The sequence below is a fragment of the Montipora foliosa genome, chromosome 3, assembly GCF_036669935.1.
Source record: "Montipora foliosa isolate CH-2021 chromosome 3, ASM3666993v2, whole genome shotgun sequence".
Taxonomy (NCBI): Eukaryota; Metazoa; Cnidaria; class Anthozoa; order Scleractinia; family Acroporidae; genus Montipora; species Montipora foliosa.
In genome coordinates, this window is record NC_090871.1 from 10411909 (window position 1) to 10436315 (window position 24407).

Sequence of the window (24407 nt, forward strand, 5' to 3'; positions counted from 1 at the left end):
GAGCACAATCTGTAGAACCCTACCGTACGGGAATTCTTGTTGTATACATTTAAATGATATCCCGGCGCTTTTGTTTTCGTCTTAGTGGCTTTGGGGCAAAAGAAAGTCTTATGGCCCACGTTGAATAATTACGACTAGGCAGTCGTATATCATTCGAAATGTTTCTCAGAAAAGCGGAAGTCATGTGTGACGGGAACTTTCTTCGAAATCACGTGATTAACAACTCCCAGAGAAATCGATTGTCTGGTGGACATTGCTCTAGTCCATTAAACCTTGCCGTTCCACCATATTCAAGGTAAATTTCCAAACTCCGAGGAAGAGGAGAGTAATTATACTAAAGGTAAAATTCTTTGGATCGTCAGTAATAGAAAAAAATAGGTCTGGCATTCATAAAATCTGTCGCAGATTCATAATGAGGAAATAACTTGATGAAATTAGAAAATTTGCTTTATTTTTTTGTAGGAAGCCTGATTTCAGCACTGGAGTTCAAGAACTTCAAGCCTTCAGTTATAAGGTAGTGGCAAGTGAAAAGTGCATTATCAGTAATAGTTTCAAGCTTCAGTTAAACTTTCCCGCTGTACTATTTTTTGTGCGATGTTGTTCGGAGATTTGAATGTTCTTTATTTTCCTTAAAGTGAAAAGAGTCTTTTGAGGTACGTGGGAAAGTGCAAAATCGATTTATAGAGATGCTTGCCTTACTAAAAGAATATGTTTAACTCTTCAGCTATGTTCTTCCGTAATTCTTTACCATTTTGTAAGGCTTTCAGTTTTTATTCAATATTCATGGTGAATAATAAGGAGCACCCAACGAGTAATTTCCGTAAATATCTGTTCGGAAGGAAGGTTGGCCATAATTTTTGATTATTCCAACTCCGACTTTCTAGGCGCATTACGAGTTTGGACATATTTCTAAACAGATTTCCTTGATATTTAGCAAAAGTAGTGATTAGTCTGAAGAGTGCCTAGAACTTTCGCAACCAAATCGAAGAACGCTAGACTGATTTTTCCGATCTGGGTAAGGGTTAACTGTGATATTGAAAATAGCATAAAATTGTAGGATTTATAACTTCTATCAAATTAGCCAAAGTCCATTTGAGAATCATATTTTAAGCAAACGTCCCTTAAAGAGTCGGGGGAAAAAGTACAACTATGTAATGTAAAATTTTTGATCAGACCCGTGTCACCGACGACTACTAGAACTTTCGGACGAGGCAAAAAAGCCACCTAGAAATTTCTTAAGACCTGAAGTTCCCCTAGAAAATCCGAACAGATAATTATTTTGTAGGGCAGCTACAAACTCACTAAACGAGCTTTTAAAGTGTTATGGAAAGCATTTTACGTATTAAATTCTGATGAATTTTACGACATTCGATCATTGGGTGCCCCTGAATAATGAGGGAAAAGGAGTCGATCATGAATAACCACAAATATCACGTGTTGTTTCGATGATAAACGTTAAAAATATTTGTGACCCTAGCAACTATCGGCCAATATCGTTTACCTGTATTTGCTGTAAACTGTTAGAGCATATAATCACTAGTTCAATTATACGGCATGCCAGTGACCACGGCATCCTTTATCCTTTGCAACATGGCTTCAGGACTGGGAGATCATGTGAGACTCAATTATTAGGTTTAAAAAAAATGACCTTGTTAACGCCATGCACGACGGTCATCAAACAGAAGCTTTATAAATTGATTTTAGCAAGGAATTTGATAAGGTTAGCCATGGGCTCCTTATTAGAAAGCTGAATCATGACAGTGCCTGTGGTTGTACCAATTAATGGATTGAAGCCTTCCTGACTAGAAGATCCCGAAAGGTTGTCCTGGAGGGAGAATTTTCTGACAGTACGCAAGGTCTCTCTGGCGTTCTACAAGGTTTGGTACTCAGGCCGTGCCTATTTCTTTTCTACATTAACGATCTACCAGACTCCTTAGTCTCCATTGTTAGGCTGTTCGCGGGCGACACTATTGTATACCTGACTATTCATGCTGATAGCGATTGTCAAGTCCTCCAAGGTTATCTTGATAGCCAAGGTGTTTAGGAAAAAGAATGTAAAATGAAATTCCACCCGGACAAAAGCAAGGCTCTTTGTATAGGGCGTAAGCGCAGTTTTTTGCACCATGATTACATGCTACATGGGAAAACCCTTGCCACAGTTGAGTCAGCTAGCTATCTTGGTGTTACCTTAATTAAAGATCTTAATTGGAACGAACACGTTAATCGCACTTCTGATAAGGCCAATAAAGCGTCCAGGTTTCCTTCGAAGAAATTTAAGAATTAGCTCGTTTGTTCTTACGACTTTGGCATACAATAAACTCGTCCGTCCCACAATGGATTATGCCGTCATTGTGTGGGACCCTTACACAAAGACGAACATCGACAAGCTGGAAATGGTTCAGCGGAGGGCTGCTCGCTTCGCCCTGAACATATATCATAATACATCTAGTGCCAGTGATGTTACAGCAACTTGGGTGGGCTTCACTTCAGGAGAGAAGGATGGTGCTACGGCTGTGTATGTTTTACAAGATTCAAAAGGGTATGGTGTATCTGGGCACACAAGAGCCTTTGCTCACCGTGACAACGACTAGATCTTCCACACACCTTCACTGTAGTAGCTATAAAGCCCCCTTTTCTCGTACTTCACACCATCAAATGTTTTACACGATTGGAATAAACTACCAGATTCTGTTGTATTGGCCCCAAGTCTAGAAACCTTAAAGAACCGGATGTGGGACTATCTTCTTGATAGACTCTGACCAAATATGTTTTCTAAATTACAAACTCTCACTTGCACAGACATTGTTTGATTTTACGCTTGCACATTCATTTGCATGTTCATACCTGCGCTTCTTATTTCTCATACTACACGCTCACGAGAATCTTCTTATGAGAAGAAGGTGGGCCGCACGGTAAGAAGAACAAGAAGAAGAAGAAAAAAGTAATGAAAAGCAAAATTGTGTGACCTGTCATCAAAGAAATGATTCCAAGAATCACTTCATTGGCCAAGAGAAATAGTCAGTATGCTTCAAAGAGGACTTGATTTGCAACATTAATATTCTTTCATCCACAGGGTAAGAGCAAAAAGAGACTATTCGTGTTTCATTCCATTTCAAAATTTTATTCTCTCCCATAAAGATACATAGCAACCAATTCCTCTGCTCGCATATAGCTTAGCTAGTCGTGCCGGGCAGAGGACACTTGAACATAAAGTAATTCCATAGGAGGAGATTAAGAAAAGAAAGAAAAGGAAGGAAAGAAAAAAGGAAAAAAAAAAAGAAAAAAAAGGGAAGATAGATCAATATAAACGATACAGAGATGAATTAGAGTTATTACAATACGTTACAAACTTACAGAATTGCAACCCTATTTTACATTCTATTAGACTATCTTGCCTAATTTATTAACAAACGTAGGTGTATCAGTATCCTCCAATTCCAGAATACTTAAAAGGAGCTGATGTAACAGTGAGAACAAAGTGTCTCAATCTTGAGAGAATTCCAAGAGATTTGCTGATATTTGAGGAGATAAATAATATATTGTATTTCCAAGTGAGGTTTGAATCGATAAAAATACCAAGGTATTTAGCAAAGTCCTTACTCCCTAGAAGAATTAAGGAATTTTTATCATGATCAAAGAGTTTTATGGTTTCGTCGAAGTTCATTCGTTTCTGGTAAGGCCGGAAAATTACAAGATTAGATTTCTTTGTGTTGAGAGATAATTGGTTTACCATTAGCCAATTACATACACTGGCGAGTTCTTTGTTGACTGTTACTTCTAGCGAGCGCAGATTCTTATCAGCATAGAGAAGGTTCTTATCATTAGCAAACAGAAAGAAATTCAATTGATTAGACGAATAGGATATATCATTAATGTATAACAAAAACAACAAAGGACCCAATACAGAACCTTGCATTGGGGAACACCACAGGAAGTAACCTCAGTCAGTATGAGCAAAATCATCTATTAGCTCTACCTCTTATGCCGTAGTGTTCCTGTTTGTACAATAGAATATCATGGTCTAATGTATCAAAGGCTTTTTAAAGATCTCTAATTATTCTGCATGAGTAACATTTTTTTATCGAAATCAAGTTGTATTTTTAACAATATCAACCAGGGAATGCCCCAACGACGCAGAACGTACCACACTAACCACTTCATAAATGCGGAAAGTCTTCGTTGTTGGGAGACCATTAATTGAAATTGCTTCATAGTAATCATTGTTAGCTTTTGTTAGCTGTCCAGGTCCATACCATTTTTCGATTCAAGCAGATTCTTTAACCGTACAGGAATTCTTGTTGTATAGTGATAAAATATAGCCTCTTTTATTTTTCGTCTTAGTAGCTTTGGGTCAAAACTTAAAGACCCACGTTAATTTACTTTCGACTCGGCAGTCGAGTGTTTGAAAAGTTTCTCAGAAAAGTTGAACCTTTCCGCTGAAATCACGTGATTGACAATTCCCAGAAAAATCGATTGTCCAGTGGATATGTTATCTTGCCGCTCGGTATTTAGCTTAAATTTCCGACCTCTGAGGAAGAAGACAGTAATTATATCAGTTTGAAGATAAAATTCATTAGATTGTCGTCAGTCATGGAAAAATTGGGAAATATGGGTTACAGTTTGAAACTTATCTTGGAAACACCTCCTAACCTTTCCCTATGTGCAACATTTTTGTAGTACAAGACATTTCCGAGTAGTATATAAAATGCGTGATGTGGCTGAAATAGTTCTTATTCAGGTTTCATAGGACGAAACTATGGTTTCTCAACACTTTTCGATCCTTTTACAAGCTCGAACGATCCAATCATTGTAAATACTCGGTGCCAGACTCATCGCTCTGTAAGGAAAGCTGGGAATTTTTTATTGTTAAATTTCCGTGTTCTTGGCCAGCTCGTAAAGAAAGGAAAAGATCGTTAAGAAATTCAGGAGGGTAACTAACCGCCCAAGAAACCATGCTCCATAAATATTCTATTCTGGTGTGAAGACTTCAGCTTGATTGATAACACTACCTAGTAACCCTTGCCTCGCCTTGTCTTTCACGACCAACTTTTTAGGCCCTTTCGTATCGATCAGATATAAATTCTTCTCAGACTGAAAAAAAGATTAAACTGAAAGGCTGGGTGCTACAAATTATTACATAAATTGTCTTGACAGGATGATACTTGCCCGTCTTGCTCCCTCAATAAATGGACTAGCCCCAGAATATTTACGTCTTTTTTTTTGTTAACGCCATACTGAATATCATCTGTGAAATTTAGAGGGCAAACTTGCCTTGCGGCCCATTCTGCAACTGAAACAGATGATTTAAAGCGACGTTTTGTGTTACAGTGGGGCTTCAGTTATGGAACAATTTACCTAAACAACTAAAGAAAACTGGCACTACTAAGCAATTCAAACGATACATCAAGAACCAAGGTAACTGACTTATTATCTGATTCCCACACGGCAATCTTTTAAAACAATTGTAAGCATTTTTTGAAACAATTTTTTTAACTTAGCTGAAGATTGTCCGTTAGTTCAAATAAATAAATGATAATCCGCTGACACCTTTAGCCACTAATCGTGCCAAGAAGAAATCAAGATCATTTTAACACACATGATCTTCTTGATGCTTTTGTTTAGCAAATGCTCGCTACTGTATTCATCCTTAATGTCCCTTACCACTTGATGTCCCTTACCCAGCTATGTTCCCAAAAACGTTTGACAATCTTCAGCGAATCTTGCACTCTGGCCCTTTGTAGCAATCATGAAACTACCTGTTCGATGAATATATGAAAATATTTCGACAAATGGTCTAGATAGCAGCAACAATATAGATATTCGTATAAACATAACAACTTTCTTTAATTTTCCAGACATGTTTCGACGGTACATCCGTCATCTTCAGTGTTACATATTTTGAAATCGCCGTTGAATTTAAAGCGCGCGCGATCTTACAAACTTCGTTACATTGCGTTGTCAATATTGCGTATTAAATCAAAACAGAACAAAACAAAAATTTAAATGAGTGACGCTTAGTTCCTTACAGGGAGAGAGTCAGGTTAATGTGTTTCACCTGCTGGTTGAGATCGGGCTTCTCCCATTTTATATACATGGATTCCTTAAGCTTCACTTGGTACTTAGTGGCTGCAGAGTCCAGGATCTCGAAGCAATCCTGTGTGCAGGATGCCTTACAAGACTCTGAACTCTGCAGATGTTTAAAAACGTTCGAAGATCTGTCTGAAAGTAAGTGCTCGCGCACTCGTGTGGAGAAGTGTCGGCTGGTTTCACCAACATAACAAGCATTACAACTTGCACACGAAAATTTATAGACCACACGCGTGCGAAGCCCTACAGGGACAGCATCTTTCACATTAAAAAGACTCCTGACTTTGAAAGTAGTGAAGACTAACCTTATATCAATAGGTTTACATAACCGATTAGCAAGTTTGCGTATACACCTCTGTGCCGTGACTGAGAAGTGCCCAACGTAAGGGATTTTAAAGAAAAACTTAGGTGTTTCCTGGGGCTCGATTCCTGAATGAGACTGTGTTTTCCCTCCCTTGACTGCTGTCTGAATATATTTAGAAATATATTTGTTGATAAGGTTTTCAGGGAAGAGATTCCTCCGCAGAATGACAGACAATTTTTGAAGATCAGTATGGAACCCCATCCAAGTGTTGTTTATCTTAAAAGTTCTATCAATCAAGGTTTTGATTAACCCCAGTTTGTAGGTAAAGGGGCAAAAACTCAGATAACTGGTGAGCAAACCTGTGAAAGTTTTTTTCGGAAAACGGTGGTTACACTTTGGTGCGGGTCAGTGTTATTGATTAGAACATCTAGGAAAGGTAGAACATGGTCAGCCTCCCGTTCCATTGTAAAGCGTATATTAGGGTGTTGATTGTTAATGTAATTGAAGAAAAGGGTTGCATCCCGTTCAGAGCGGAAAAGGCAAAATGTATCGTCTACGTAGCGACGATAGAATAAGACCTCTGAATCCCCGTATTGATCCAACCATATATTCTCATGGTGACCCATAAAGAGATTGGCTAGAACAGGGGCAAGGGGGGACCCCATGGCTACACCATCCACCTGGTCATAGAAGTTACCCTTGAACAGGAAGTGAGTTTCCTTGGTAGCAAACTCAAACAACCTTACGTTGGGCACTTCTCAGTCACGGCACAGAGGTGTATACGCAAACTTGCTAATCGGTTATGTAAACCTATTGATATAAGGTTAGTCTTCACTACTTTCAAAGTCAGGAGTCTTTTTAATGTGAAAGATGCTGTCCCTGTAGGGCTTCGCACGCGTGTGGTCTATAAATTTTCGTGTGCAAGTTGTAATGCTTGTTATGTTGGTGAAACCAGCCGACACTTCTCCACACGAGTGCGCGAGCACTTACTTTCAGACAGATCTTCGAACGTTTTTAAACATCTGCAGAGTTCAGAGTCTTGTAAGGCATCCTGCACACAGGATTGCTTCGAGATCCTGGACTCTGCAGCCACTAAGTACCAAGTGAAGCTTAAGGAATCCATGTATATAAAATGGGAGAAGCCCGATCTCAACCAGCAGGTGAAACACATTAACCTGACTCTCTCCCTGTAAGGAACTAAGCGTCACTCATTTAAATTTTTGTTTTGTTCTGTTTTGATTTAATACGCAATATTGACAACGCAATGTAACGAAGTTTGTACGATCGCGCGCGCTTTAAATTCAACGGCGATTTCAAAATATGTAACACTGAAGATGACGGATGTACCGTCGAAACATGTCTGGAAAATTAAAGAAAGTTGTTATGTTTATACGAATTTCGACAAATGCAACTACGTAGAAAGTGACATACCCAAACCAACGACATTTAGGGTTCTATCGCTTCAATAATCCATTTCAATGTTCAACAACCAACGTTCAAATAAAAATTAAAAAAAAAAAAACACTTACAAGACTTTCTGAATCCCTCCAAAAGAATTGTGATGATTTGCTTTTGTATTTCAGAGAAGGATTTCTGTGACTGAAATATGAACTGAATGCACGTTAAGGAGGCTCGAAATAGTTTCACCTTTTTTCAAACAAGTAAACATATTCTGTCCTTAGATACAGTTGGGGTAATCATATCACGACGAAATTTGGCCAGCGTATTAAGTACCCATCATAGATTTCTCACATCACATTTTCCTCCAAAATAACGTTACCATGGCAACGATGTAAGGCATTTCTTGGAGCCTTAAAATCAAGATATACTGTCTTTTTTGAAAAAAAAACTGGACGGTGAAATCTTCCCATTCAGCTTTACCAGATAATGTTAGAAATAATCTCTAAAATATTTAGAATTCAACAAAATCTGTAGGTCAGTTTTTCAGAAAAATCAGCTTTTATGAAATGTGTCTCTAATTATTTTTTTCACCTACAGAATTTTTTTAAATTCGAAAGACACGTATAAAATAATCTAAGCTAACATGCAAAAAATGAAAAACAATTCACCGTCCGGAAGCAGAGATATAAACGAGTAAAGTTGCAAAATCAGGAAAAATGAGGGGGTTAAAAGATCAGCATTTACGCATGCGTCACCCGCTCATTCGAGTGCACGCGCGAGTGGAGCTACAGGCCACCACAAACGGATTTAAGTGACCATTAAACCGTTTGTGTATAATTTCCGTAGTTTTCGTGCATAGGAGATGTCTACTTATATTCCATATATATAGGAATTAGAAGTAAGGTGAGCGAAATTAGCGGTATTTGTTTATTTCTTGTGACCCATTTTCAATCATGAGTTGACGCGAGCAGCTTTTAGATTTGCGTGTGTGGCTTACGCGCGCTTAGCTGAAAACCCTTTCGAGCCTCCTTAACTGACTCGAAAGAAGTGTGGACCTAGCTGGTCAGCCTTTTTTTGCTAGCGTAATCGGGAAAGGCCTACTCGGGAGTATCCTCATATTATAAGCAGAGAATTCCCTTCCTATGTTTACTTCATTATCGTTGTCTTACCATGCAATCGTTATATTCACTTCTTAATGGCAAAACTTCACTTCCACAAAAAAGCTCTCCAAGTGCACTTTTCACAAATTATGCCATGTCACTCCATTAATACAATTTTCTTAGTATTCAAACAGGCTATACAATAGGTTTTGACGAAGGGCAGTAATTATAATAGGTAACCGAGTAGTTGCTTGGTAACCTATGCCGTTAACATCATTAGTTTCGTAAGAGGTAACTCAGGCAGCTAAGGACGCAGGAAGACTTCTGTTGAGTCGATGCTGCCAGGCTACCTTAACTAACACACTAAAAATCCAAAAGACGCTCTTCAGTTAATGGTAGCCTCAAAATAATGACAAAACCTTTAAACGATTTTTTGGCGATTAACAATTGGGCAAGGGAACTTGAAACGTTGGTTGAAAGCGCTATTGAAAAGCAGGAATCCGGAAACCAAAAAAACAAGACATCGGGTGTGTATCGCAATGCCGGCATGCTCAAATGAAAGCGGTAAAAAATCCCCATATTTCCACGCGCTTTGCAGTTGTGCGTGTTGGTTGCTCGGCTGTACGTAATTAAAGTTGTGTTAATTTCGAAGTATTACTAGAAAATCCAGATGCAGAACATCAGAAAGCTGTGTAGTGGTGTGTTTTGTGGGAAACAGACATCACAATTCGCCTCCGCATGGCAATTAGTGTCGGCAACGATGCCAGTGTCGTCACACTCGGAAAGAGGGTGTGTGCAACGATTGCAAGTAAACTCCATAACGGAGAGACTAGAAAAACACCTAAGACGCAAAAAAAAGTAGCTGATGAAGCGACCCTTCATTAGGCATTCGCAAAGCTTTCATATGACGCATAAATATGCATCTGCAAAGAAATTTACAACACTGTAATTGACACTTGTACCAAGTTACTATTCAGCAAACAGGATACACATCTCTTACCACGTGTACTTTGGTGACTGCTAAGGAAACCGACATGAATTATATCGAATTGCCTCTATCCATTCCCGTGATCGGACAAATGTTGCCTACATTTAAAGTGTTAAAACAGAAAACCGTACTTAAAAATTGAAAACATTGCATATGCAACGAACAGAAACAGAAAATTGAACCCTCCTTTAATTTGTTAGTAAAAGTGAGATAAAAAGCATTCATGCAGCAATTTGTTCCCTCATCACGTGCTGATTTTCTTCCTCTTTCTCAGTGCTTACGTCAGTGTATATTGACGGGTAATTCCGACGTTCAATCTCCATTTTCGGTTTCCGATTCCTGATTCCAGATTCCAAATTTCTGATTCCACATTTCCGTTTCGGGATTCCTGATTTTCCAGTTCGCCGAGGTGAGCAGCCTAAATTCGACGATTAGATAATTCAATTGTTTACTCCTCGCTTGAAATATTATAGAATGTAAATCTGAAACGATGTGAATGCTACAAACGTTTGTAAAGGTGAAAGTTATTGAATTTTAGCCAACAAATGTATGAAAGGTGCTAATGTCTGTAATATATTAGTTTGATACTATGTAAAGAAAAAAACCTGTAAATAAACCATTGACACTGTCCTTGTCATGTTATTGCCATTGCTATTGTTCCAGTCATTGTCATAGGCACTGCCATTGCTGTTATGATTATCATCGCCATTATCATTGATATTGTTATTGCCATTGTCATATTTGGGGTTATTTACCTTGTCACTATCGTTTTCATTGATATTGGCTTTGTCATGGTCATTAACATTGTCATTGCCACTTTTAATGTCTGTACTTTGCTCTTGTAATTGCCTTTGTCATTTCCAGTGTCAATGTCGTTGTCGTTGTTATTGTCATCAACATAGTTATTCTGAATGTTTTGGCCGCCGTACCTTAGCTATTGCTATTGACATTTGGCATTGTCATTTCCTTTGTCAATGTCATCGTCATCATTTGTCATTGTACATGACATCGCTATTGCTATTTCCCTTGTCACTGCTATCCCTATTGCCGCCCATTTCTTTTGCCATTGACATTGCCCCTGCTATTGCGATTGTTATTGTTATTAACATTGCAGTTGGCAATGCCATTGTCATAGCCGTGACACTGTCATTGCCATTGACATTGCAATTGTTTTTGTCATGGTTATTTATATTGAAACTCTCTTTGTTATGGTCATTGTCCTTGTCATTGCCATAGCAACTACCACTGTCACTGGCATTATCAAGTGTATTTTAACATAGTTCTCAACTTTCATAACTTTCAGTTGCATATATCGTCATGGCAAAGTACAATTCCTTCCTTTGGAACTTCAAAAAACCACCCTATGTAGTTCTTCTGGGTGATGCTGGAACTGGTAAGTCCACTATATTAGAGAAACTGACAGGAGAAAAAGGCAGGAGTTCAGGTGCCAACGAAAGTTTCACGAGGACCTCCGAGGTTTTCTGGGTTCCTGACGGCAGCCTGATCGTAGCCGACACACCAGGCAGCAACTCATTGAAAGATAAATTGGAGCACAACGTGGAAATTGCTGGCGCACTCAATTTTAGACCTGTCTCGAGAATATTCATTGTTGTTAAAGCTGAGACTCGCATTGATTCTGTGGTCGACAATGCTCGCAAGTATGCAGATTGCTTTCTAGAGCTTCCTATGGACGTGATTGGGGTTCTAGTCACCCATATGGATTTGGTAGACTGGACAGAGAAGGACTTCACGCCGCGGATAGAAGCTGAGCTTGGTATAGATGCGGTTGTCTTTTCTTGGATTACCATAAACCACGAGACACTGAAGGAAAAGATATTAAAGACTTGCACTGAAAACTATGACCTGACAGTGAATGATGAAAACTTTTTTAAGCTTTTCAAAATCCACAACAGTCATCGAAAGATTCTAACGTCCACCAGAGATGAAGTTAAGAAGTTTTCAAAGAAGAAGATGGCTTTCGATGAAGCAAGAAAAGCTTTCGATGGCAAAGATTTGGTTGACCTTGCTTTTGAGTTTCAGGCCTACATGACAGGTGAAATCGTTGAAGCACAGAAGAGGATGTCCGAGAAAAACAACTTTACATTTGAAGGTGATGGTGCAGCCAATGAAGCTGCTCACGTTGCTAACATGGCGAATCAACTTCGCCTGGTTCTCTACGGTATCAGAACGGAATGTCTCGGATACCAGAGTGCGCATGGAGTATCTGAATTGCGCAAATGTCCACACTGTGGTACCATTTGGACCAAGGTGGAAGGTTGCGACGGCGATACAACTTGCGGAAGTCGACCTGGCAATGTCAACGATTTCAGGGACCCAGCATATGCACAACTGGGCACCTTCTTGTTTAGGTGGCTTGATGACATGTTTGATATTAGCAAGGTCGGCCATAAGACGGTGAATTCTGAGAGAAGTTCTGGTCTACAAATTGGATGCGGAAAATCAATCAATTGGAAACAAATGGCAACAGTTGAGGTCCCGTCTGAATTCAGTGAAACGGTCAAGGTTGGAACAAGTGATATCAAGACCCTACCACCAGCTGCAGCAAATTTTCAAGAAAAGCTGGCTGTAAAGATAGATGCTGCCACAAAAAAGTTGAAACTACCAAAAGAACCACCCCAATCGTAAAGAAATCAGACTCGTCTTGCTTACTACCTGTACTACTTATGCCCTTTTTGAAACTCCAACAAACATTTTATGATCGAATACTGAACAGCAAAGCCAAAAAAGTTGAGGTTCTACGAAAAACTAATTTAACACGAAGTGGAACCATAACACAAATGCAACTAAGAAACAACAGCGGCAAGTTACCTTCAAATACAAAGTCAATTACAAGCTCTAAAAGCGTAAGCTTATGTGGTTGGCCAGTGTCTCGACCTCATAACCTCCCTTGCACTTTACCAGTATTCCGAAAAGCCTGGATAAAAGAGGTAATTCGTTCCCGAACCAAGACCTGTAGCCAACTACGAGGGGAAAAATGGCCACAAAAATGGCCTTTGATTAGTCGACTAAATCTAATGTCCTTTATCATTAGAAATTGAGGTCGTGAAACGTCGCTTACTCTACCACGTCAATTGACTTTAACGTGATGCGATCTGCAAGCATGCTGAAAAAGACCATAAGTTTAATCAAGTTTTCCACTTATTGACATTCCGATACTTTCATCTCTTTGTCCACAAAACTTTGGATCGCTTTGGTAGCTCTTTTGGTCGCCATTCGTAGTTAAATCCTTATGAAATAAACCATCATCTGGCTACTTTTGCCGTTTGCTACGTTTTGAAATTTGCAACATGGGCATTAAAAAGTGCGACAAGACGAGAGGGCTACCCCCCTTCAGGGCTTCCTTAGTTTTAGGAAGAAATGGTCACTAAATGACAACTTATTCCGGTTCATAGGCTATGCCAAGTGACATGAGATCAGACTTGCTCGAGGCTGACTCATCCAATTAAGGTAATTACAAGATCAGCTTTATCGTGACTGTTGCATTTTTTACAAAAACATGGAGTGGCTTGCAGATAGTTTTTTAAATATCTCCTTGGATTGGTCTGTTCTTCAATCAATAGTGGTACAAAAGACACATACGTATGGTGTGAAGATAGTGTCCTATGTATATTAAAAACATTACAAAAAACAAGGATTTTCCCTTGAAGGGAGCAATGAGTCTCTCTAAGCCCCCCTCCCCGGGGGGGGGGGGGGGGGGGTTGGAATCATATATGAAGGGACGGAGGTCTTCCTATAAGGAAAATGTCATGATATGATGCCGAGAAGGTCTTGTTTAGGGTTTCACGCGAAGAATTATATATTAAATATGTTTTAAATATGGTTTCGTTTGGGGGTCAAAAAATCCTGGGCGAAGCCTATATTGGTCTCCTCTACGGGTTTACCTCAAAATTTCCGACGAGCATCCTCACCCCTCCATATGAGAAGTCCCTCCCCCGGGCTTTAAGCGTAGATGATTTGCGACTTTCCTCCGCAACGCATTGCTTGTGATCTCCCTCAGGTAGCTTTGAAGAAGGTTAACTTTGCCACATTTGCTCGCAATGAAAATACTTTAAGCTTGGCGATTAGAATGCCACGATAGGTAAGGTAAAGTCTTTATAAACGTCCTACAACTTGGTTCAATTGTGACTGATTGATAATCACAATTTCATGTAAAACCAATAACTATATAATGTAGATGTAAAAGGTAGCTTTTATTAAGTATGTAAACTGTCGTAAGAACAGTATGAGGTAATTTTAGCGTTAACCTCATTGACATCCCGAAATTAGAGTTCAGGTACACTCCTTATTATAATTAGGTACTAAGACAAAAATATTTGCAGCAGTAGCCTCACATTTCAGAATGATAGAGGATTCTTGATTGCTTAAGGTTGAAACTTTTTACAGTTTGTTGTTTTTCAATTCAAGCCTAATAGCAAAAGTTAGACGTCGGGAATATTCCTTGAAGATTTCCACGAAAATCGTTATAGCTTCAGAGTAACATTTAATTTGGTAGGAAACTGTAATTTTGAAAAGTTGAAAATAAATTTAATGCAATTTGGTTCTGTGTTAAAGTATAACAAGAGATGACTGGAGGATTGCTCGGTGCGCAATAACAATAGAAATAGGAGCTTTTGGTCCCACACCCCGTACCTTTCCCGGAATGTTCGAAGCACTTCCCGTGTTGTAAGATGCACGTTATGGTACTCATATACGAGACTCGTAGTATAAAGACGTTAAATCCCCCCCCCCCTCTAAATTTTGGGCAACTCAGATTTTTTGGGCAGCAAGAGAAATTTGGACAAGGCCAGTTTTTAAAAAAGTTTCCATGTTGTTTTTTCCGAAGAGATGAATAGTCAGCGCTTGAGCGGATTAGGCTACATGACTGTTTCAGAAATGCTGGAGACAATGCACAATGATCCATTTATGTTTCCAGAGTTTTCTTGTGTGGTACATATCTTTGCGCCGGTTGCTGCTACATCGTGTTCTGCAGAACGATTATTCAGTTGATTGAATGGGGCAACAACGTGTCAGTAACATCTCACTTATTAACATTGAAAGGGCATATGCCAACTTCTGTATTCAACAATGTCACGGATAGTGTCATTGATATCTTCGGTCGTCGAAATGGCAGAGGCAGCTATTTCAGGCTTTTAACGTGCTTTATGAGCTCATATGATAAATTCATGTGTACGGATATTTTCACTTCATACGGTGTATATTGGCCTATGTTAGTGAATCGTATGACCTTCGTTTCTTTTCGACTGTTTCGTAAAAATTTGGGCAACTAGCGAGATTCTTTGGGCAAATGGCTCACCGCATCCCCTGGCAAAATATTGCCAGTACGCTTATGCCATTACGAATATCATTGTCATTGCCATTGCCAGTATCATTGCCATTCAAATAAGGCTAGCTATAGTCCTTGTAGTCATGAACGCCATTTTAGCAATTGAGCAGAGAAGCATGAAAAATTCGGGACTTCAACTGGTTTTAAACCTGTGACCTCGTGATACCGGTGCGACGCCCTAGCCAACTGAACTATGAACCCATTGATGATGGGAGCTGGTCATTTGTGGGTTTATATGTTCCCGTGATAAATGAATCATTGAACGCTAAATTGCTAAAATTTCGTACATAACTGCGAGGGTCATAGCTTTACTTGATTTCATATCCGCAGTTCAATATATGATTCCTTTCATATATCATTTCGTTCATTCATTGATTCATCGCGGGAACATATGAACCCACAAATGACCAGCTCCCAACATCTGTGGCCCCACAGCTCAGTTGCACCGGCATCGCGACGACACTGGACGTCATTTTTCAGGTTTCTCTACGCAATTGCTAAGATTGCCTTCACAAGTGTGAGGATCATAGCTTTACTTGATTTTTCATATCGGCAGTTCAATATTTGATTCATTTCATATATCATTTCGTTCACCATTGCCATTGCCATTGCCATTGTTAGTATCTTTATCGTCTTTATTACCGTTGTCGTTGTCCTTGTTACAGTTCTTGTGGAGGAAGTGCAGCCCAGGGGTTAGGACGCTCGCCTCGAGATCCGGAGATCCCGGGTTCAAGGCCTGTTCTTGACCACTCTTTGAACGTGATCCTGGTTGTCTCTGGTTCAACGTTCGGTCTGTATTTGTAAATAGGCAACTAATTTGCCTCCGGCCAGTTGGGTTCTTAAACTAGTTGTTCTGTTGTATCATTGTTTACGTTGTATTGCCTCTTCAAAGCCCCTTTTGGGGAGTGGTCATTTTCATTGACGTAGTCGTTGTTAATGTCATTGTATGTGCCATCGCTGTTGCTGTTGCCATGTTACTACCATTTTTGTTGCTATTACCATTCCCACTGTAACTGATTACTATTGCCTCTAGCACTAGCATGGTCATTGACATTGAGATTGTTTTTGTCATTGTCATTGTAACTGTCACTGTCATCGTCATAGCAATTACCTCTGTCACTGGCAATATCATTGCCAAGTGCATTTTAACGGAGTTCTCGATTTTTTTAATTTTCAGTTGCATTAATCGTCATGGCAGGTTTCAAGTCGGTGCTTTCGACCTCCGAAAAAGCACCCTATGTAGTTCTTCTGGGTGATGTGGGAACTGGTAAGTCCACTTTAGTAGAGAAACTGACTGGAATTAAGGGCAGGAGTTCAGATGCGAACGAGAGTTTTACGCAGACCTTCAAACCTTTCCGCGTCCCTGATGGCAACCTTGTTGTAGCCGACACACCAGGCGGCAACGCATCGAAGGATAAATTGGATCACAACTTGGAGATAGCAAGGGCACTCAATTTTAACCCTGTCTCAAGAATATTTATTGTCGTTAAAGCGGAGACTCGCATTGATTCTGTGGTCGACAATGCTCGCAAGTATGCTGATCGCTTTGTAGAGCTCCCTATGGACGTAGTAGGGGTTCTTGTCACGCATATGGATATGGTAGACTGGACGGAGAAGGAATTCATACCGCGGATAGAAGATGAGCTTGGTATCGATACGGTTGTCTTTTCCTGGATTACCACAAACCACGAGACACTAAAGAAAAACATAATCAGTACCTGCGATGAAGAGCATAACTTGACAGTGGATGATGAGAACTTTTTTGAGCTGTTCAAAATCCCTAGCAATCATCGAAAGATTCTAAAGTCCACCAGTGATGAAGTTAAGAAGTTTTCAGACAAAAAGAGGGCTTTTGATGAGGAAAGAAAAGCATTCAGTGGTAAGCATTTGATTGACCTTGTTTTTGAGTTCCAGGCTTACATGACAGATGAGATCGTTGAAGCCCAGAAGAGGATGTCCAAGACCAACAACTTTACATTTGAAGGTGATGTTGCAGCCATTGAAGCTGGTCACGTTGCTAACATGGTGAATCAACTTCGCATGGTTCTCCACGATATCAGAACGGAATGTCTCGGATACCAGACTGAGCATGGAGTATCTGAATTGCGTAAATGTCCACACTGTGGTACCATTTGGACCAAGCCAGAAGGCTGTGAAGGCAATACAACCTGTGGAAATCGGCTTGTCAATGTCAACGACTTCAGGGATCCAGCATACGCTGAACTGGGCACCTTCTCGTTTAGATGGCTTGTTGATGGTCGGCTTCGCATCACCAAGATCAGCCCTAAGACCGTGAAATCTGATAGAAGTGCTAAACCGCAATTTGGATGCGGAAAGTCAATCAACTGGAAAGAGATGGCAACAGTTGAGGTCCCATCTGAATTCAATGAAACGGTTAAGGTCGGAACAAGTGATATCAATACCCTACAACCATCCGCAGCAAATTTCCGAGAAGAGCCTTCTAAAATGACAGACGCTGCCGGAAGAAAGTCGACAAAACGAAAAAGAAAGTCCAAGCAATCGAACCATGGAACAAGTGTTGTTGATATCCCCCCACCATCGTCAGCAAATGTCCGCGAAGAGCCGTCGTCTAAAATGATAGATGCTGCCGGAAGAAAGTCGGCAAAACCAGAAAGACCACTTCAGCCATTTGGATCGAACCATACTAACAAATGTTGTTATATTATGTAAGCTAATTATGAGTTACAATGTATTATTTTATTAATTATTTCAATTTAAAACAAATATTTTGCAATATTTTCACGAACACCGCCATTGACAGATGGATTTTGTCGTAATACACAAAGGAATGATACAATACAGGCAGTTAGCACTAACATTTAATGAACTAGATGTGTGGCTGAAACTATTTATAAACTGGTGAGAATTAATTTCTTGACAATCATATGGCAAAAAGAGAAATAGTGAAAAAGAACAAAATCTAAATGAAAAATTCCCAGCTAAACTTCGAAATCATTTTTACTCGTAGCTTCCTCGGATGGACTCAAATTCTTCTGCATGGAGAAAACAAAATCTAAATGAAAAAAGCCCAGCTTAACTTCGAAATCATTTTTACTCGTAGTTTCCTCGGATGGACTCAAATTCTTCTGCATGGAGAAAGCAAAATCTAAATGAAAAAATCCCAGCTAAACTTCGAAATCATTTGTACTCGTAGCTTCCTCGGGTGGACTCAAATTCTTCTGCATGGAGAGCAGGGGTGGCTCAGTGGTGAGAGTACTCGCCTCCCACCAATGTGGCCCGGGTTCGATTCCGGACTCGTGTCCATATGTGGGTTAAGTTTCTTGTTGCTTCTTTACTCTACTCCGAGAGGTTTTTCTCCGGTTTTCCTCTCTCCTCAAAAAACAACATTTGATGGGATGCAGGACCTCCCTGAAAAACACTTTCGGGTGAGTGGAGCTTCCTGGGTAAATATCATTGATTATTATACACTTAATGAATGGTCCCGAGGGAAACCGTCGGTTGGTTTTGTTTTTCGTCGAGTCCTGGTGTTTCCGGAGACCAAGTCGATCAGCTACACGAGCATGCGCAGACCGTGACCGTGTCCCTTTAAGTGCTTTGTTATATCTTTAGACTTAGTCCTTGCAGCAAAACATCCGGAGCGGGCTGCAACTGCGGAATTGTATCCCGGTCGGGATACATTTGAATTTGATCACGGGCACATGACCAAGAATCAACCAATCAAAGTGTTCGTTTTGCTGAGTGAAAGTCTAGGTATATAACGATATTATTATGGCGACATGCAAATGGCGAAATTGAAAGGCAAAATCGCAGTATCCTGAAATACAAAGACAAGGGAACAGGAATGGCGCAGTGGTGAGAGCACTCGCCTCCCACCAATGTGGCCCGGGTTCGATTCCCAGACTTGGCGTCTCATGTGGGTTGAGTTTGTTGGTTCTCTACTCTGCACCGAGAGGTTTTCTCCGCGTTCTCGGTTTCCCCTCGCCTCAAAAACCAAGTTACGATTTGATGTGAGTCAATTTGATTTGAGCAACAGATCCAATTTCATTATCCGTCAGTTCCAACAATGACGTAACCAGATTGACAATAAAGTGTGGTAGACTACTATATGAGCAAGCTCATTCTCAGTGACCGTATCTGGTACGAACTCCTGTAGCAACCCCACGATGGATTCTCTTGCTCTAGTCTATCTCAGCGATTTAAATTTCTGAATAAGTGTGTAACCATTTTCTTTTGCTTAAACTAATGGTTTCGGAATGGTTTGAACAAATATAAGAAATATCAAACTTAAGAAAATATCAATATTTGCCAACAAAATATACTATTCTATGTTCATAACAGGACGTGTCACCTTGTCTGAGAGAGTGATTACTACTACTTCATTGCCCTTTCTAAGTTGGTTTATTTTGCTTTTAGTAACTCTTACAGTTAAGTGAGTGCTACAAAATGTTACATCCTTAATTTGGTCAGGTTTGCGATCTCACTGAACCTAAAAAACCCTGCATATCATATAAAAAAACTGCAACAATTTGTTTCTTAAAATAAAAGTACTGGTGTGGAATTCAGAAAGAAATATACTCCTCTTGTGCAAGAGGAGCCAACGAAGTGTTACGACTGCAAGCATTTGTCAGATAGACCCTTGCTGAACATACAAAATACTTTATCTGTGCTACGTCCAGGGAAAATTAATCTGTCCAATGGGCCATTTCCGAATTGCTGTTTGTCTCGGTTTCGAAGTGAGTCTCGGTGCTCAACTATTGTAGGGAAATGTGTTTGATTTGCATAAGAGTACGCAACTCATTTCCAGAGACCCATATCACTCAATGTCCAAACAAAAGATTTTGCCCGTCGAACCTCTCATTCACTGTGAGGTTGGACGGGCAAAGACAATGCAAAAACAAAGCCTTTATTCCCCACGGACTCCAAAATGGCCGCCGCGTGATAAAGGTGAATTTGAATGTTTGTGCACCAGGACTCGCTTTGAAACTGAGGCATGCAGCAACTCGGAAATGGGCTATTAATGTACACTGCAATGAACCGAGAGAAAATAAGGACGTATATTACCATTTATGGGGGCACCCTTTCCTTTTTTAGCAAATCGATGAGCATTTTGCATGACTATTATCAACGTCGTTCCCAGGACCTCTCACTTGGCTTCTGGGCTAGAAGCCAAGGAAGGGAGAGGTCCTGGGAACGAGGTTTGACCCCTACGACAGCTTTGGATCCCTAGCCTGTTTACAGCCGCCCCCTTTCCTCAAGAAAATTGCTCCCTTTTTGATTTTTTCTTGAGGGAAGGGGGCGGCTGTACACAGGCTATGGATCCCCACCCCTTGATGATGCTTCCGTAGCTACCTGATAAATCCAACCAAAAATGCAAATCAGATAACAGTACGTCTTGAAAAAGAAATCGACCGCTCAACCCTTTATAAAACTTAAAATAAAGCAAACAAATTTATAAATATATATTTAACAATTATTCCATGAGCGCGCGTTGGATATGTGATGGTAAATAGCCAACGAGGCGCGTAACGCCGACTTGGCTATAAACAGTCTCATATCCAACAAGCGCGTATAGAAGTGCGAAATACGAGCGAAAAAAGCGATGGATGCTAAACAAACTTCCCCTTGTTGGAAAGTTTTGCTCAGTTGGCCAAGTATAGGGAGTCAAAGAAAGACCACACCTGGAGGAGAACTTTCTCTACTTGCTTGATGTAGGAAATCGTGCCATTGGCATCGCCACATGCCAGTGCCAAACGATGGCAAATGCAGTGCACATTTCTTAAGGTCTTGTTACCAGCTCGCAATCTGGAAGTCACACCATTTCTTTTTCCCGTCATTACTGAAGCTCCATCAGAGGAAAAACTTGCAAGCTTCCTTTTATCGATCTCTGCATCTTCTACTTGTGCAACGAGAGCATCTGATATTGTTTTAGCATTTGCTGAGCTTGAATTCTCCAACTGACTTCTTGAGGCAAAGAATGCAGTCTTTGCTCAGTTGCCAGTTTCGGGATGGACAAACTTCACAAATGTTACTAGCTGCTCTTTGTTAGAAACATCACATACTTCATCTGTCAGGGGGCCAAGGCACTTGGCTCTTGATATATCATCTACTAACTGTGTTTTCAAAACGCTGCCAATGAGAAGAAACATTTCTCTGATTGAACCAGCTGAACGATGTTTGAAATACCGGCTTGATATCTTCAAGCCCTGGTTGCTGAAGAACTGACAGAAGACTAGTGAACTTCTTGTTTGGGATCTCCTCCTTGGCAATCCAGTACATAGCAAGCAAAGTTTTATTGTAGACTTCATCATTTTCTAGTATCTTGAATTTTTGTCACTTCTTCTTCAAAAGTCGAAACTCTGCTGAGAAGCTCTGCGGTAACGTACGATCGCGCTCAAAAGCTCGACTCGTGAGCAAGTCTACGGTAAGAGCAGCTGCATGTTGTTGAGAATTTGCATGATCTTCAACTGCTTTTCGTTTAAACCTAACGGCTGGTTCAAGGCTGTACTTGCTTTGGTTTTGGTAATTCGAAGTGCCATGTTTTCTGCACAATAAACAGAACATTCCCTGTCCCTCCAGTTCACACCGGTACTACTGGAGTACTAGGTAAGGCTATCATCTATTATTAAATTCTCAACCTCGGATAATGCAATTCTCGTGCTCTGATTGGTTCACTCAATCTCGGTTATCAGCTCATATAACTTAGTTTGACCTTATATGGTAAATGATTGCGCTTAGCGTTGCTAAACTAAAAACGTTTACGCCAGAAAGCGAAATTTCTTTCGGTATAAAGCAAAAGAAAAACGTTTTTGTGGAAAGTTTGGATCACTTTCGAAGCTTAGAGATACGTGAAAAGGTAAGAAATGTTTTTGTGATGAGCTTGCGTCTGTCTGACCACGAGGTATTACACAACATCGCATCTTCATCAACTTTTTTCGATTTCGCTAGGATTTTCTCACTTTCTTCGCTCGTATTTCGTACTTCTAAACTTTTGGAGTTTAAGGAATTTAATAAAACAATTATTCCATTCGCGCTTGTTGGATATGAGAGTGGTTATAGCCAACTCGGCGCTACGCGCCTCGTTGACTATTTACCATCTCATATCCAACGCGCGCTCATGGAATAATTGTTAATTATCCAGGGATGTTGAAAACCATCGACAGACTCCTTATTCAAACGACTGACCTCCTGGGAAGAAAGGGTGTTACATTTTGATTTTTGCACTTGTGGTAACTGTGTATACTAGCATGTGTGTCAGCCGAATCACTGAATGATGTTGTCAAAAATTTTAACTCTTGAAGTTCTGCAGTCCAAAGTTGAGAGGACTTGTCCTTGCTTGGGTTCTTGTTCTTTTCCTTACTTGGATCTTTTCTTCGTTGAACTTGTGTGGAACAAGCAATTACTGTACCTTGGACAGTTTCGGCTTCTACATCAATATAATCCGAATTAGCGGGTGGGTCCGCCGTAGAACTTAATTTTTTCACTGTGAAGATTTATAAGAATGTAAGGGAACTGATACAATTGTAACTTTCTGTCGTTCGGATCGGAAAAAAAAAAGAAAAAAAGAAAACTTATCTCAGTTCTAGTGGAACACAAATGTAATCATGAAAACTACAAGTCATAGGCGTAAAAGTAAAATAATTCAAGAGAATTTGCGAACCTTCTGATTTCTTTTCATGTTGAATTTTTTATGCTTTTTATTTCACGAACTTTTATTAAAGTGGAGTGATGAGACTTATGGATAAGGAGCCCTGTCAACTTTTCGCGAATGAGCGGAAAATCATGGACAGTGGTTAGCTACTTAAACACCTAATATAACATTCATAAACACTTTATACTATAAAATACTAGCAAAAAAGAAAATACTACGTGATTTAGAACCGTAAAATTTTCACCGAAACGATTTGTAAAAGATTTGAGGAAAAAGAGCGGCTTGTTTTCACCATTTAGCATTCTATTAATAACCACCGTGCATATTGTTATTACGATGTTTATTAGTGAGGTTGCTTCCAAACTATTCTGTGGACAGTGAACTTCGCTGGTCGCATATAAAACATCGTTCTGAGGTCGTGACCTTTGCTAGCTCATTTACATCAGTCAGTTCCAATCTATTATGTTGAAAAGCCGAATTTTATAAAATCGCTAATAACCAACCTTTTAATTTTTTTGGTACGACGGCAAAAAAGTTGTCCAGGACGCCTTGTCTTTTCGCCATTTCAGAACGTCAAGCGTGTGCTTTGAGTTCACGTGGAGTGTCACTTATCCCCCTTGCATATTAACACATAATCCCCTCGCATTTAAATTAGCTGTTCATTAGCCCCGCTCTTCCCTTAAAACAATCAAAGCCGCACCTAGCTTTTCAGACAGTTGATTTGGGGGTTATGTAATATATTTCCCCCGGAAAGAACAAAGGACTCTCTTTCCCGCCATTACTGTTGGGCTAGCTTTTAATTTTTTCCATGACCTTACCTACACTGGGTACCGGTCGATCGTAAAGTTCGTCCAGTGCCGCAACGGATGGAAATGTAAGGTAGCCTAGTATATCTTTCCAGCATTCGGCCACGTATTGTGGCCTTTGAATTATTTCTTTGTGAACTATTTCTGTTAAAATTTGACTGGCATTTTCTTTCGATATTGATCTTTTAAAAAACCGAAGCTACTTAACACACCCAGCAGTTGTCATAAAATTCAGCCCACGGCAATTCTCAATTACTTCCCGTTCAGTTTCCGATACATAATTATTAAATGATTGCAATAACACGTCTGAAGTTATATGTGACTCTCCATATAAACAGTATGCTATGAAACTCTTAGATAACAACAGTGGGAAGTATTGGCAACTAAGATATTAAACCAGCTATCGCTTCCCATTCTCAACATTGAAAGTCATGGCGTATGAAAGAAAGTGCTTCATGTGAGTCTCCACTATTTTGAAACAGCGGCTTCTTTTTACCGAAAAAAGGGTGCTGGTCGAGAAAAAAAAAACAGTCGCGAGATCCTGAAAAAAAAAATCGCGAGATGCGGAAAAAAATGTCGCAAATTGTCGCAATGCTCAAAATTGAAAAAGAAAGAAGTTAGTAGCGAGTTGAAAAATTAATATGTGAGGTTTCCGAGTGGCCCCCCTCCCTCTGTTCCTGAGGAGGTTGGTCCAGATAGGGGACAAGTTGTGGCGGCCTCCGTCCTTCTTGAGTGACGGGCATAGAG

General features: G+C 40.0%; 1 protein-coding gene across 1 annotated transcript in view; it reads left to right on the forward strand.

Annotated features, from left to right (window-relative positions):
• The first annotated feature begins 498 nt into the window (after window positions 1–498).
• LOC137996722 (uncharacterized) overlaps window positions 499–24407 on the forward strand; it is a 107834-nt gene continuing 83925 nt past the window's right edge. The window contains exon 1 of the mRNA XM_068842270.1: window positions 499–514. The gene's annotated coding sequence lies outside the window, so the exon portion shown is untranslated. The remainder of the gene's footprint in view (window positions 515–24407) is intronic.